The sequence below is a fragment of the Euprymna scolopes genome, chromosome 18 (assembly GCF_053919585.1).
Source record: "Euprymna scolopes isolate OS-2025 chromosome 18, ASM5391958v1, whole genome shotgun sequence".
In the NCBI taxonomy this organism is placed as follows: Eukaryota; Metazoa; Mollusca; class Cephalopoda; order Sepiida; family Sepiolidae; genus Euprymna; species Euprymna scolopes.
Window position 1 is genome coordinate 105,488,085 of NC_136499.1, and position 16,725 is coordinate 105,504,809.

The following is a 16,725-nucleotide window of genomic DNA, read 5'->3' on the forward strand; positions in this document are numbered from 1 at the left end:
ATACTCATACCCATCCCCCTCTCCATGTTTATTAACTGTAGAAGGCAATAAAACTAACCCTAAAAAGTAGAGAATATCACAACAGGTATTAATACTATTAAACCCATTGCTGGCGAAGAAGAGACGGAGTATTTAGCGAGAATAACAACAAATTTTGAATGTTTCTTCTCAATGATAATTATTGTTGTTTGTTTTAATGACTATGCAAGCGTTATCTTATTTTAGAAGTAAGTTTTTTTTTATTCCGGATTCAATCACTCTAATATGGCCAATTGGATTACTGGACGAGTAAAAAAAATCTGGTATTTATATTTTTTATTTTTCTACGAGGTATGTTTTACTAAGAAAGACAGTGAAAGAGAAAGGAGAGAGAGAGAGAGAGAGAGGGGGAGAGAGAGAGAGAGAGAGAGAGATAAAAGGCAAGAGAGGCGCGTGTGTTTGTTTTTATATTGGGAGTGAGAGAGAACAGAGAGAAATGGGTGAATGTTTATAGTCAGGTTGAAAATAGCAAGAAAATGACTGCTAATCTAGTATCGAAGTACTTTAATATAGGCTTAAAACCCTTATGTACTCGACAGCCGAAATAGCTCAGTTGGGAGAGCGTTAGACTGAAGATCTAAAGGTCCCTGGTTCAATCCCGGGTTTCGGCATCCGGCGGTTGTCATCTTTTAATCTTGTTATTTGCTTCATTCGGAGCTTCTTGTTGCGACGTTGTTTTCACAGTTTATTAAAAAAGTTATTTTAATACAGAGGACCGTGACTTTAACTACGCTTGAAGCGTTCCCAATGAAGATTGAGATTCTAACATTTCTACACATACATTAGATATACACTGTTTTTAGTATTTACGCCCACGCATCTTCCTTCCGTCAATAAGATTTTAATATTCAGTTTAATACAAAAAAAAAAACAAAAAAACAACATTATTAAAGAAAAGAATTGCTCTTCATTAAATTTAATGTCATTACCTATTATATAGTGAACAAACGTTTGTGTGTGTGTGTGTGTGTGTGTGTGTGTGTGTGTGTGTGTGTGAATTTTCTTCCTTCGCTAAAACAATAAGTTTTTACATCAATATACGTTTAATGTCGGTGTGGTTCTTTGCTATATACAAAGACTTCCGAAAGTGGTCTCTACCAAAGCCAGGGACCACGCTGATTTTATACAGTGCTTAACGCCGCCCGCCCCCTCGCCGTCCTTCTTTCTACTCCTAAGTCTTCTCGGTCTCTTACTAATAACAGTCGAAGGCAATAAAACTAATAATAAAACCAAATTATTGATACCATTTAACACATAGCTTGAAAGACGGGGATGATATGGATAAAAGATAAAGACTAATTGTGGATTTTAACTCTTTATTATTTTTTCATTTTTATTCGTTTCTCATATATTCTTTCTTATGAAGAAAAAAATAGAAAAAAATATTCAAATTACTGAATGTCAGTGCATAGTTTTCACCCTCTTGCACTCTTATTCCTACACAATACAATACAGTGCGTCCCCCTTCCCTTCTTCTTCCCCTCTCCCCATACCCATCCCTCTCTCCCTGTTTATTAACAGCAGAAGGCAATAAAACTAACTCTAAAAAGTAGAGAATATCACAACAGGTATTAATACTATTAAACCCATTGCTGGCGAAGAAGAGACGGAGTATTTAGCGAGAATAACAACAAATTTTGAATGTTTCTTTTCAATTATAATTATTGTTGTTTGTTTTAATATGACTATGCAAGCGTTATCTTATTTTAGAAGTAAGTTTTTTTTATTACGGATTCAATCACTCTAACATGACCAATTGGATGACTGGACGAGTAAAAAAAATCTGTAATTTATATTTTTTATTTTTCTACGAGGTATGTTTTACTAAGAAAGACAGTGAAAGAGAATGGAGAGAGCAAAAGAGAGAGACAGAGAGAGAGAGAGAGAGAGAGAGAGAGAGAGAGAGAGAGATAAAAGGCAAGAGAGGCGCGTGTGTTTGTTTTTATATTGGGAGTGAGAGAGAGAAAAGAGAGAAATAGGTGAATGTTCATAGTCAGGTTAAAAATAGCAAGAAAATAATGACTGCTAATCTAGTATCGAAGTACTTTAATATAGGCTTCAAAACCTAATGTACTCGACAGCCGAAATAGCTCAGTTGGGAGAGCGTTAGACTGAAGATCTAAAGGTCCCTGGTTCAATCCCGGGTTTCGGCATCCGGCGGTTAATCTTGTAATTTGCTTCATTCGTAGCTTCTTGTTGCGACGTTGTTTTCACAGTTTATTAAAAAAGTTATTTTAATACAGAGGACCGTGACTTTAATTACGCGTGAAAAGTTCACAATAAAGATTGAGACTAACATTTCTACACATACATTAGATATACACTGTATGTAGTTATTACTCCCACGCATCTCCCTTCCGTCAAAATAATTTTAATATTCAGTTAAATACAAAAAAAAAAAACATTATTAAAGAATTGCTCTTCATCAAATTTAATGCCATTACCTATTATATAGTGAACGAACGTTTCTGTGCGTGTGTGTGTGTGCATGTTTGTTCGTGTGTGTGTGTGTGTGTGTGTGTCAGTGTGTGATTTTTTATCCTCCGCTAAAACAATAAGTTTTTACCTCAATATACGTTTAATGTCGGTGTGGTTCTTTGCTATATACAAAGACTTCCTAAAATGGTCTCTACCAAAGCCAGGGACCACGCTGATTTTATACAATGCTTAACGTCTCCCGCCGCCTCGACGTCCTTCTTTCTACTCCTAAGTCTTTTCAGTCTCTTTCTAATAACAGTCGAAGGTAATAAAACTAATAAAACCAAATTATTAATACCATTTAACTCATAGCTTGAAAGAGGGGATGATATGGATCAAAAATAAAGATTAATTGTGTATTTTAACTCTTTATTTTTTTTATTTTTATACTTTGCTGTGAATTAATAAGAAAAAAATAGAAAAAATATTCAATTTACTGAACAAGTCACTCATCTCTTATTAAGTGTTGCTGCTAAATGGTTGACAGCATGTACTTGAAATCTGAGTTTGCCAAGTTCGTATCCTGTTCGTTCCACCAAATTATTTTCCTGAAATCTAAGTTTGTACTGGCAGAAAATACCTATTGACCTTAGTCTTGAAATGGCCAAATCTGTAGGTAAAAGGAAAACAGATGATCTTGTGTCTAACTTCCTGGAGAGGAGATTATAAAGAATGTCAGTGCATAGTTTTCATCCTCTTGCACTCTTATTCCTACACAATACAATACAGTGCTTCCCCCTTCACTTCTTCTTGCCCTCTCCCCATACCCATCCCCCCTCTCTCTGTTTATTAACAGTAGACGACAATAAAACTAACTCTAAAAAGTAGAGAATAACGTAACAGGTAGTAATACTATTAAAGCTATTGCTGGAGAGGAAGAGACGGAGTATTAAGCGAGAATAACAACAAGTGTTGAATGTTTCTTTTCAATTATAATTATTGTTGTTTGTGTTAATATGACTATGCAAGCGTTATCTTATTTTAGAAGTAAGTTGTTTTCCGGAATCAATCACTCTAACATGACCAAGTGGATGACTGGACGAGTAAAAAAAATCTGTAATTTATTTTTTTTTATTTTTCTACTAGGTATTTTTTTACTAAGAAAGACAGTGAAAGAGAATGGAGAGAGCAAGAGAGAGTGAGAGAGAGAGAGAGAGAGAGAGAGAGAGAGAGAGAGAGAGAAGGCAAGAGAGAGAAGGCAAGAGAGGCGCGTGTGTTTGTTTTTATATTGGGAGTGAGAGAGAGAAAGAGAGAAATAGGTGAATGTTTACAGTCAGGTTTAAATTAGCAAGAAAATGACTGCTAATCTAGTATCGAAGTACTTTAATACAGGCTTCAGATGCTAACGTACTCGACAGCCGAAATAGCTCAGTTGGGAGAGCGTTAGACTGAAGATCTAAAGGTCCCTGGTTCAATCCCGGGTTTCGGCATCCGGCGGTTGTCATCTTTTAATCTTGTAATTTCTTCATTCGTAGCTTCTTGTTACGACGTTGTTTTCACGATTTATTAAAAAAGTTATTTTAATACAGAGGACCGTGACTAGAAGTACGCTTGCAGAGTTCCCAATGAAGATTGAGTATCAAACCTGTCTACACATACATTAGATATACACTGTTTTTAGTTTTTATTCCCATGCATCTTCCTTCCGTCAAAATAATTTTAATATTCAGTTAAATACAAAAAAAAAAAAAAAAAATTATTAAAGAATTGCTCTTCATCAAATTTAATGTCATTACCTATTATACAGTGAACGAACGTTTCTCTGTGTGTGTGTGTGTGTGTGTGTGTGTGTGTATGTGCATGTGTGTGTGTGTGTGTGTGTGTGTGTGTGTGTGTGTGTGTGTGTGTGTGTGTGTGTGTGTGTGTGTGTCAGTGTGTGAATTTTTATCCTCCGCTGAAACAATAAGTTTTTACCTCAATATACCTTTAATGTCGGTGTGGTTCTTTGCTATATACAAAGACTTCCCAAAATGGTCGCTACCAAAGCCAGGGACCACGCTGATTTTATACAGTGCTTTGCTTAACGTCTCCCGCCGCCTCTCCGTCCTTCTTTCTACTTCTAAGTCTTCTCGGTCCCTTTCTAATAACAGTCGAAGGTAATAAAACTAATAAAACCAAATTATTAATACCATTTAACTCATAGCTTGAAAGAGGGGATGATATGGATAAACAGATGATCTTGTGTCTAACTTCCTGGAGAGGAGATTATAAAGAATGTCAGTGCATAGTTTTCATCCTCTTGCACTCTTATTCCTACACAATACAATACAGTGCCTGCCACTTCCCTTCTTCTTTCCCTCTCTCCATACCCATCCCCACTCTCTCTGTTTATTAACTGTATACGAAAATTAAACTCACTCTAAAAAGAAGAGAATATCGAAACAGGTATAAATATTATTAAACCCATTGCTGGAGAGGAAGAGACAGAGTATTTAGCGAGAATAACAACAAATTTTGAATGTTGTTTTTTTCAATTATATATAATATATATAATATGACTACGCAAGCGTTATCTTATTTTAGAAGTAAGTTTTTTTTATTCCGGATTGAATCACTCTAACATGACCAATTGACTGGACGAGTAAAAAAAAATCTGTAATTTATATATTTTATTTTTCTACTAGGTATTTTTTTACTAAGAAAGACAGTGAAAGAGAATGGAGAGAGCAAGAGAGAGAGAGAGAGAGAGAGAAGAGAGAGAGAGAGAGAGAGAGAGAGAAGGCAAGAGAGAGAAGGCAAGAGAGGCGCGTGTGTTTGTTTTTATATTGGGAGTGAGAGAGAGAAAGAGAGAAATAGGTGAATGTTTACAGTCAGGTTAAAAATAGCAAGAAAATGACTGCTAATCTTGTATGGAAGTACTTTAATATAGGCTTCAGAAGCTAACGTACTCGACAGCCGAAATAGCTCAGTTGGGAGAGCGTTAGACTGAAGATCTAAAGGTCCCTGGTTCAATCCCGGGTTTCGGCATCCGGCGGTTGTCATCTTTTAATCTTGTTATTTGCTTTATTCGGAGCTTCTTGTTACGACGTTGTTTTCGCAATTTATTAAAAAAAAGTTATTTTAATACAGAGGACCGTGACTTTAAGTACGCGTGAAGAGTTCCCAATGAAGATTGAGACTCTAACATTTCTACTCATACATTAGATATACACTGTTTTTAGTATTTACGCCCACGCATCTCCTTCCGTCAAAAAAATTTTAATATTCAGTTAAATTTTTTCTTCCCCTATACTCACACCCATCCCCCTCTCCCCGTTTATTAACAGTAGAAGGCAATAAAACTAACCCTAAAAAGTAGAAAATATCACAACTGGTATTAATACTATTAAACCCATTGCTGGCGAAGAAGGAGAGACGGAGTATTTAGCGAGAATAACAACAAATTTTGAATGTTTCTTTTCAATTATAATTATTGTTGTTGTTTTTTTAATATGACTATGCAAGCGTTATCTTATTTTAGAAGTAAGTTTTTTTTTCCGGATTTAATCACTCTAACATGACCACAATGGATGACTGGACGACGAGTAAAAAAGTATCTGTAATTTTTTTATTTTTCTACTAGGTATTTTTTTACTAAGAAAGATACTGAAAGAGAAAGGAGAGAGAGAGAGAGAGAGAGAGAGAGAGAGAGAGAGAGAGAGAGAAGGCAAGAGAGGCTCGTGTGTTTGTTTGTTTTTATATTGGGAGTGAGAGAGAGAAAGAGAAATGGGTGAATGTTCATAGTCAGGTTGAAAATAGCAAGAAAATGACTGCTAATCTAGTATCGAAGTACTTTAATATAGCCTTAAGAAGCTAACGTACTCGACAGCCGAAATAGCTCAGTTGGGAGAGCGTTAGACTGAAGATCTAAAGGTCCCTGGTTCAATCCCGGGTTTCGGCATCCGGCGGTTGTCATCTTTTAATCCTGTTATTTGCTTCATTCGGAGCTTCTTGTTACGATGTTTATTAAAAAATGGTATTTTAATACAGAGGACTGTGACTTTAACTACGTGTGAAGAGTTCCCAATTAGGATTGAGGTTCTTAAATTTCTACACATCCATTACACCGTTTTTAGTAAGAGAATCGCGTGTTTGTTTTTATATTGGGAGTGAGAGAGAAAAGAGAGAAATGGGTGAATGTTCATAGCCAGGTTAAAAATAGCAAGAAAATGACTGCTAATCTAGTATCGAAGTTCTTTAATATAGGCTCCAGAAGCTAACATACTCGACAGCCGAAATAACTCAGTTGAGACAGCGTTAGACTAAAGGTCCCCGGTTCAATCCCTGGTTTCGGCATCCGGCGGTTGTCATTCTTTTAATGTTGTTATTATTGCTTCATTCTTAACTGCTTAAGATAGGTACGGGCAAAATGAATGCCGACGCTTAAAACGTATAAACATTTTGACCCTCCCTTTACTTAAAAATACACTAAAAATCAGGAAATTAACCAATTTTAATAAAATTTACAGTATTTATCAAATTATTATCGCGGAATATAATGAACTACGTATTTTTATTTTTATTTAATTCTTAGTGGAAATGTATTATTTTTTTTAAACAAAAATACCTTTGCTAAAATTATAGTTTTCAGTAGTAAATATAAAAATGCAAGAATTTATTTTTGCTTTTTTTATATAAATAAAGCATCGTAATTTGTAACAAAAAATAAATTCATAGGAACATTACGAAAAAGGCCCCTAAAGTCCATATTAATGAATTCGATATAACTCGAAGAAAAATGAATTTATCGAACTACCGATATTACCATTGAATTAAGCATTGTTTCTTTAATATTTTCACGCAAAAATAAATAAAAAATAAAATAAATAAATAAATAAATAATGATCGCAAAAATATTTCTACTTGTTTTTTGAATTACAGATTTCGTATAATTTTTATATGCAAGATTTTAATAATTTCTGTGCTCGCAAGAATGTGAAACTATCGGCGTACCATAATTTTTATATAATATTGGCCAATAATATATATAAAAAAAACTAATTTAAAAACAGGAACATAGAAAAATAATTAAATTAAAAAATGGTAAAATTTATACAAACATTTACAATAGAAATGTTCGGATGCCCGTCAGGGGGAAAAAAGAAACCCAGCATCCTCCTTCCTTCCGTCATTCTCAGACAGCCTTTCAAATGTCTCAGATTTTTGGGCCTCCGTATATTCCGTATTTCCAAAAGTATGGTTTGTTGTGGTTTTGTGAACAGCAAACACACTCGGTTTTGGGTCTAATTTAGCTATTTTTAGTGCAAACAAGGTGTTTTTTTTTTTTTTTAAATTTAATTCAATATATTAGGATTTTACTTTATTAATTATTTTTTAAATAGACCCAGAAAAATAATATTTATCTCTAAAAGGATATTTACAATGAATTTCTTTAACTTAAAAATTTAGCTGAATTGGTTAGCTCGCCGTGAAAACATTTTTCATAACTTTTTTTTTCAGGTGTACACATATATTTTTTTTTTTTTCTTTGGGAAATTAAGTTTAGTCCCTTATCTATCAGATACAATCAAAAAATATTCGGAAACCTACAAAAAAATTATAATAAATCGGCTTTCAAAACTAGGTCTCCCTATCCTTATTCGTTTATTTTAGCCCATACCTATGTTAAGGCGTTGTTTTCACAATTTATTAGCAAAGTTCTTTTTATACGGAGGGCCGTGACTTCAACTAAATTGGAAGTGGTACTTATGAGGATTGAGGAGGCACTAATATTTCTACACATTAGTTAGATAAACAATTTGTATAGATTTTACTCGCAGGTGTCTCACTTCCTTTACTAAAACTATAAGAATTTACTCCAATTTACGTTAAATGTAGGTGCGGTTCTTTGCTATACACAAAGACTTCCCAAAATAGCCTCTATCAAAGCCAGTGACCAAACTACATAAACTTTACCTCTTTAAGTCTGGTTGTAATCACGGTAGTCTATTAGTTTTCAATAGTAATATACCCTTTCTTCGGCCAATAAAAGATAATAGGAAGAAATAAATCCTCAATTTACTCAGACACGGGTAATTCTTTTTTGGCACGCCAGGACGCCAGCTCGCCAAAAAGTACGCCACGCGCCAAATTTCATTTCGTCATAAAAACAACTAATTTTTACATTTTTATTATTTTTACATTTATATTAAAAATCGCGTTTATTATTTTAAAAATCAAACAACGGAGTTGAAGTCAATGTTTTCGATTGTAAAACAAAACTATTTTTTTTATAAATTTCTGTGTGGCGTACTGATGAACTATTCTTTATAAAGAATAAAATTGAATAAAGTTCATTTTTACAAGAATGTTTAGACATTTACCCAGCAAATAAGCATAAAAATATATATGAAAAACCGCGTTTATCATTTAAAAAAAAAAATCAAAATTATGCACCGCGTATGAAGGTGGCTTCTTTTTCCTTTTTTTCTTAAACGAAACTGACTTTTACCCGGTGTAAAATTTAGATTTTTTAAAAATAATAAACGCGTATTTTCATATATATTTTTGTGCTTATTCGCGTGGTAAATGTCTCAACAATCTAGTAAAAATAAACTTTATTCAATTTTATTCTTTAAAAAAAATTATTCAGTGGTACGCCAAACAGAGATTTATAAAAAAAAAATAGTTTTGTTTTACAATCGAAAACATTAACTTCAACTCCGCTGTTTGATTTTAAAAATAATAAACGCGGTTTTTAATATATAATTTTATGTTTATTCGCGAGATAAAAATGTAAAAATAAGGATTTTTTTTTCTGTAGAAAGTTGTTTTTACGACAGAATGAAATTTGGCGCGTGGCGTACTTTTTGGCGAGCTGGCGTCCTGGTGTGCCAAAAAAGAATTACCGCTCAGACACAAACAGTCACTCATCTCTTATCATGTGTCTGTCTATAGCTCTCACCCTCTCTCATTCTGTTTTTATCCACAAGCTATGATTTTATATAGTTCTTTTGTCCCCCTCTCCTCCTTATCCTCGCCTGTCTATTTTTAATAACAGTCGGAGATAATAAAACTAATAATAAAACTGACGATGTAATCGTTAGTATTAATACTTTTTAACCCATAGCTGGAAAGAGAGGATATGGAGAAAAAAATAAACACTAATTGTGGATTTTAACTCTTTATTTATTTACTCCAACCACTCCGTTGTATAAGTTAAGATAAAAATGAAATGTAATAAGTCCCCAGACGTACCCCTCCACCATACTGTATACCGATACTCCATGGCTGACTGGGATAGCCTCCGTACATTCATATCTGATCTACCTCTCCATTCCATGCGTAAAAAGGATGTGTCCTCTATAGTATCAGACCTAACCGAATAGTTAATTGTAGGCATAGACCGATTCATACCATCTAAAAAATTCCAACAAAAACCTAACCGTCAGCCATGGTTTTCCCCGGAATGTGCTGCTGCCATTGTGCACAGAAATCACTTTTCCCATAACTACCAACGAAATAGATGCACTGAGACTAAAGCTGCTTTCAGGAATGCCAGCAACCACTGTAAAAGAGTAATAAAAAATGCAAGAGAGCTATATGCCCAGTCTATTAAATCCAAAGTAGCTGATCAGCGGCTTGGTTCCCACCAGTTTTGGCAAATAACAAATAGGATCCTGGACAAAAGTGTGCGTTCTATCCCAACCATTATCAATGGACCAGAGGTCATTTCATCAGCATCAGACAAGGCCAAACTATTTGCAAAGAACTTTGCAGCTAATTCTACCCTATGCGACGAAGGCCATCAACTCCCCATATTTCCTCCTATAACACAAAACATGCTAGGTAATATGCAAATATCTGTGTGTGAGGTCACCAAGCTAATCAAGACCCTTGATTCCAGTAAAGCAACTGGCCCTGACGGCATCCCAATTATAGTGTTAAAAAAGCTTCAACCTGAACTTGCCCCCATATTTACAAAATTGTTTAAGAATTGCCTTAAGGAGAAGTGCTTTCCAACACCCTGGAAAACCTCATCAGTATGCCCTGTATTTAAGAATTCAGGTGATAAGTCCTCTCCCTCTCAGTACAGACCTATAAGTCTCCTGTGTGTCATGAGTAAGTTGCTGGAATCCATACTAAATAGAGAAGTAGTCAACCACCTTAGCAGGAATAACCTCCTTAGTGACACGCAATATGGTTTCCGTTCTGCAAGATCTACCGCAGATGTGCTAACGGTTATATCTCATAGGATTAGCGAATCTCTTGACAAAGGCTACCTTTCTAGAGCAATTGCTCTTGACATATCAAAGGTCTTCGACAAGGTATGGCATAAAGGCCTACTTCACAAGATTTCCAGCTACGGTATAACTGGAAATGTTTTCTCAATCATTAAATCATTTCTCTCTAATAGGCTCATAAGAGTAGTGGTCAATGGACAAAAATCAGAGGCCTGCAGTATTAATGCTGGAGTCCCTCAGGGGTCCATCCTGGGCCCAACTCTCTTCCTGATCTACATCAATGATCTCCCTAAACACATACTTAAATCATTCGTTGACATCTATGCTGATGACACGACCATATACGGCAACACATCAAAGGCTGTAAATGATAAAGTTCTCTCTGATTCTCTCTCTCCTCTGATCTCGAGCGTGTAGTTCAGTGGGGGAAGACGTGGCTGGTTACCTTTAATGCATCTAAAACCAAGCTCCTATCTTTACACCATCAACGCTCTAATCCCCATCTGGCCTCAATTGAAATGGATGGCTCTCGCCTAGGAGAAGCTCAATGTTTTGACAAGCTTCTGGGCTTGACCTTTACTCCTGATATGAAATGGAACACGTACATCAAGTCTGTTGCCAGGGTAGCTGGAAAGATGGTGGGTTCCTTCTACCGTTCCAGAAGATATCTCACTACTGATGCAATTCTCTATCTATATAAAAGCCAAGTACGTCCAAGGATGGAATACTGCTGCCATATCTGGGCAGGAGCTGCTAAAAATAGCCTATCATGCCTTGACAGAGTACAAAATAGACTTCGTGGCTTAGTGAGGGGATGCCCTTTTCTCTTCCCTGCAACTTCTCTCCCACAGAAGAGATGTTGCGAGCCTGTCTTTGTTTTACCGTTATTTCCATGGCAAGTGCTCGTCTGAGCTCCAACTCTGGTCCCCCCTCGCCAATCTTTTACGAAAAACACCCGTCTAGCTGAAGCCACTGTCAAAAATTTTTCCCACTCTCTATCTGTGCCTAAATCAAAATGTAGATTCCATGAACAGAGCTTCTTTCTTAGAACAGCACGCCAGTGGAACTCTGTTCCGTCTGCCTGTTTCCTACCTGAATACAACTTGGATGTCTTCAAATCCAACGTAAACAAATTCCTGATGAACCGCCCCCTTAAGTAAACACTTTATGAAATCTCAACACTAACGTACAACATACTGTACATGCAATAACCCTTATCCCTGAGTAGCTTCCGGGCCTTGATAAGTGGTGACCTCCTTGTAAAAAGAAAAAAAATGTGATTCTTTGCTGTGAATTATAAAAAAAGGAAAAAATATTCAATTTACTGACCAATTCGCTCATCTCTTATTAAGTGTTGCTGCTAAATGCTTTGCAGCATGAACTTGAAATCTGGCTATGTCAAGTTCGAATCCTGTTCGTTCCACAGAACTTTTTATTTTCGCTCGAGACAGGGTATGACGGCACTTGTTGTAAAGAGCTAACAACCATGAAAAGAGCAAGGCCGAAGGTAAACGGAAAACAGATGGCCTTGTGTCTAACTTCCTGGAGAGAAGATTAAAAAAAATTTGTCAGTGCATTGTTTTCACCCTCTTTCACTCTTACTCCTACTCTTATTTAATGCATTGCTCCCCTTTCCTTCTTCCTCATACCCCCTCTGTCTGTCTGTCTGTCTGTCTGTCTGTCTGTCTGTCTGTCTCTCTCTCTCTCTCTCTCTCTCTCTCTCTCTCTCTCTCTGTTTATTAACAGTAGAACGCAATAAAACTAACTCTACCAAATAGGGTATTTTTTACGACCTACCCCAACGTAGTATAAACAACCCCAACCTCCATATGTTATGAACGGCTTTCGAGGCTGGCGGTTTTTATTCTGAAAGCCGTTCTTAACATGGGGAGGTTGGGGTGTTTATAATACGCTGGAGCACCTCTTAAAAATTTACCAAAAATAGATAATGTTAACACAAGTATCAACACTATTTAACCCATAGATGGAGAGGAAGAGGTGGTGTATTTAGCGAGAATAACAAAAAATTTTGAATGTTTTCTTTTCAATTATTATTATCATTGTTTTTTTTTTTTGTTTTGTCAGTTTTAATCTGGCTATGCAAGCATTATCTGATTTTAGAAACAAGTTTTTTTTCCGGATTCAAACAATCTAACACGACCTCAATTGGATGACTGAACGAGTAAAAAAAAAAGGTAAATATAGGGTTACGTTACAACAGAACACCGACCACTCTAATATGTTTTTTTATAGGTAATCGAGGTCGCTGACAACGAATCTGATACTCAAACCGGGGGGGGGGCAAATTTACTGTTTGCATGGTATTAACACCTGAACCCACGAATTACTTTCCGACATTTTACAGCTTCCGTTTACGCTACGCGCGTGCACGGCAGCATAAACGACGGCTTGCTTATGCTTCACCTAGCAAACTGCCTTCTCACATGGCATACCATTCTTCCGCGGAAATTTTGAAATTAGCTGAAAAAGAAATAAAACAAGAAAAGAAAAGCACTCCAAGTCGGGGAGGGAGGTAATTTAATTGTTTTTGTTTTTTTTTCCCTGGAACATATAATTTTCAAATTTTCAAAAAGTACATTATAGCACTTTTTGGGTGGAAAAAATTACGGACTGACATTTTTTTATGACTTACAATTAAAGAAAAGTACAACAAATTGAAGGACCTTTTTTTTCTTTTTTTTTGTCTCACGTAATTTTTAATTCGGTTTACAAAAAAATAAGCACCAAACATTTTTATGTTTTTCGTTCTTTTTTTGCGGGATTATAGAGCTTATGTGGCTTCTTCACTGCTTCTGCAGTTTAGTTAACCGTTTTTCCGTAAGTAACGCACCGACATTTACCGTTCTAATCGGTAAATGTCAGTGCGTTGCGTTACTTTGTGAAATTTTGAAAATTCTATGTTTCAGGAAAAAAAAAAAAAAAAAAAAGAAGCAATTAAATCACCCCCCCCCCCAACTTGGAGTGCTTTCCTTTTCTTGTTTTATTTCTTTTTCAGCTAATTTTAAATTTTCCACCCCAAAAGTGCTATAATGTATTTTTAAAAATTAGAAAATTCTATGTTCTGGAAAAAAAAATAATTAGATTACATACCCCCCCACCCTCACCCACAACTTGGTGTGTTTTTCTTTTCTTGCTTTATTTCTTTTTCATCTAATTTTAAATTTTCCGCGGAAGATTGGTACGCCATGTGAGAAGGCAGTTTGCTAGGTGAAAAGCAAGCCGTCGTTTATGCTGTCGCGCGCACGCGCGTGTAGGCACCGCCAAAACTGGGGGGGGGGGGCAGGTCAGTACTTTTTGACGGACCGTCTTTTTAAAAATATACCAAAAATCAGGTAATTATCCGATCAATACGAAATTTTCAGCGATTATTAGGAGAAGAATAAACTTTATAACAGTGTACTTATTTTTCATAAACGATATTTATATATATATATATTTTTGCTTACAAACCCCCCCCCTTGTTTTGAAGTGGGAACAAATATGCTTAAAATAATCATCTGAAACTGAACAAAACATATTGTGTTGTTGTAAGGGACAGAATTATAGATTAAAAAAAAAAAAAAAAAAATTGTTTGCATACCTTATTTTGACGTCTGAATATCAGAACTTCGATTGTGTTTTATTATCCCGCTTTTGAGTTTTAAAGTGTGAAATTCGGTGAATATGTTAAGTAAAATAATTAATTTAAGTTAAGCAAAACAAAAAAAAAATTTTTTTATATTTATACGAAAAAAGCCATTTTAAAATTTTGGATAAATAAATTAACAATTTTCTTTTAGCGAGCCGAATAATGCATGACCATTATTAAACAGGGCATGCTTTGAATAATCGATACCAAAAAAAAAAATTCGATAAATATTGTGCCCTTTGTGTTAAAAATAGCATCATTTTTTTCGATCTCGTTTGAAAACGTTTGCCGCCTTTCGACTACGGTGGACCAAACGCGCTGAAATAATTTTTTCTTATTCTGCTTTAAATTGCCCCCTCCCCCCATTTTGGAGAGCCTGGCCCCCACACACATACACATTAAAAACCAAACTCATACAAATGGTCACCCATCTGGTACTGGCCAGCCTCAGCTTAATAATACATTGAAATTTTCGTCACTGAAAAATAAGTTTTTTTGGCCTGTTTGGTCTTCCATAGTTTTCGTCTCATCAAAAGAAAACGTAAACAGAGTCGATATGAACTCTACGGCGACGCGAAATATCTGGTTACCTATATGAATAAGTGGAATTATTTGAAATTCAGGTACTTATATTATAATATTTTTGCATATTCTCTTAGAAAATCATCCTAAATCTTAGTTAGACAATAAATGAATAAATAAATTATTTCAAAAACCCTTTTTTTTTTAATATTTAAGTACGTTTTTTATGCAAGACAAAAAATATCAATTGTTAACTTTTTGGGAAAAGTTAACATTTAAAATTGAATTAAAAATAGTAGAAAAAGTTTTACATTATTCTGTTTTCTATATGATAAAATTCAGGGTTTTATCTTTCTGGAAAAAAAAGTTACTCAGAAATAATGGATTTTAATAAATGTAATTTAGTTTTAAAAAACAACAACAACTTGATTTTGCGGCCATTTTTGGCGGTGCCTACGTGTAAAATGTTGGAAAGTAGTTCATGGGTTCAGGGGTTAATACCATGCAAACAGTAAATTTGCCCCCCCCCCCCCCGGTTTGAGTATCAGATTCGTTGTCAGCGATCTCGATTACCCCTAAAAAAACAAATTAGAGTGGTCGGTGTTCTGTTGTAACGTAACCCTATATTTACCAAAAAAAAATCTGTATGTATACATATTTTTTTTCTACTAGGTATTTTTTTCTGAGAAAGCGAGTATAAGATAAAGAAGTGAGAGAAGAGGGAGAGGGCGCGCGTGTGTGTTTGTTTTTATATTGGGAGTGAGAGAGAGAGAGAGAGAGAGAGAGAGACAGACAGACAGGCAGGCAGACAGACAGAGATGGGTGATTAAGTCAGATTGAAAATAGCAAGAAAATGACTGCTAATCTAGTATGGAAGTAGTTTAATATAAGCTTCAGAATTTCAATACTCGACAGCCGAAATAGCTCAGTTGGGAGAGCGTTAGACTGAAGATCTAAAGGTCCCTGGTTCAATCCCGGGTTTCGGCATCCGGCGGTTGTCATTCTTTTACTGTTGCTATTATTGCTTCAATGCTTCATTCATGACTTAAGACGTTGTTTTCACAATTTATTAACAAAGTTCTTTTTATACGGAGGGCCGTGGCTTTAACTAAATTGGAAGAGCTCCCAATGAGGATTGAGGCGGCACGAATATTTCTACACATTAGTTAGATAAACAATTTGTATAGGTTTTACTCGCACGTGTCTCACTTCCCCCACATTTTTTTTCAAAAAATTAAGTTAAATACAAAAACAGTAATAAAGAAAAAAATTGCTCTTCATCAAATTTGGAATTATTAACTATTATATAGTGAACGAACGTGTGTGTGTGTGTGTGTGTGTGTGTGTGTGTGTGTGTGTGTGTGTGTGTGTGTGTGTATATATATGCGTGTGTGTGCGTTCGCGCACTCACGCGTGTGTGTGCCCATTTTCTTCCTTCGGTTAAACCATAAGTTTTTATCCCAATTTACGTTAAATGTCGGTTTGTTTCTTTGCTATACACAAAGACTTCCCAAAATTGCCTCTACCAAAGCCAGGGACCACGCTTCAATACTTTGGCTCTTTAAATCTGGCCGCAACGACAGCAGTTTATTAGTTCTCAATAGTAATATGCCTTTTCTCCGGTCAATAAAGGAAGAAATAAATCCTCAATTTACCCAGATACAAACAGTCACTCATGCGTCTGTCCATAGCTCCCATCCTCTCTCCTTCTGTTTTTACTCACTGCTCTGATTTTATAGTGCTCTCCGTTCCTCCTCCTCCTCTACTACCTCCTTTTCTTCCTCTCCTCTCCTCTACCCTTATCTTCCTCTGTCTCTATTTGATAACAGTCGAAACTACTACTACTACTACTACTACTACTACTACTACTACTAC

The 16,725-nt window shown here is 35.5% G+C and overlaps 6 non-coding genes across 6 annotated transcripts; all 6 read left to right on the plus strand.

Moving 5' to 3' along the window:
- The first annotated feature begins 577 nt into the window (after positions 1 to 577).
- On the plus strand, positions 578 to 650 carry Trnaf-gaa (transfer RNA phenylalanine (anticodon GAA)). Its single transcript has one exon. It is a non-coding gene; the product is annotated as a tRNA-Phe (tRNA).
- A 1,469-nt stretch (positions 651 to 2,119) lies between these two features.
- On the plus strand, positions 2,120 to 2,192 carry Trnaf-gaa (transfer RNA phenylalanine (anticodon GAA)). The gene has a single exon. It is a non-coding gene; the product is annotated as a tRNA-Phe (tRNA).
- Positions 2,193 to 3,874: 1,682 nt separating this feature from the next.
- On the plus strand, positions 3,875 to 3,947 carry Trnaf-gaa (transfer RNA phenylalanine (anticodon GAA)). Its single transcript has one exon. It is a non-coding gene; the product is annotated as a tRNA-Phe (tRNA).
- Positions 3,948 to 5,411: 1,464 nt separating this feature from the next.
- On the plus strand, positions 5,412 to 5,484 carry Trnaf-gaa (transfer RNA phenylalanine (anticodon GAA)). Its single transcript has one exon. It is a non-coding gene; the product is annotated as a tRNA-Phe (tRNA).
- Positions 5,485 to 6,324: 840 nt separating this feature from the next.
- Trnaf-gaa (transfer RNA phenylalanine (anticodon GAA)) lies at positions 6,325 to 6,397 on the plus strand. The gene has a single exon. It is a non-coding gene; the product is annotated as a tRNA-Phe (tRNA).
- A 9,367-nt stretch (positions 6,398 to 15,764) lies between these two features.
- On the plus strand, positions 15,765 to 15,837 carry Trnaf-gaa (transfer RNA phenylalanine (anticodon GAA)). The gene has a single exon. It is a non-coding gene; the product is annotated as a tRNA-Phe (tRNA).
- The last annotated feature ends 888 nt before the right edge of the window (positions 15,838 to 16,725 follow it).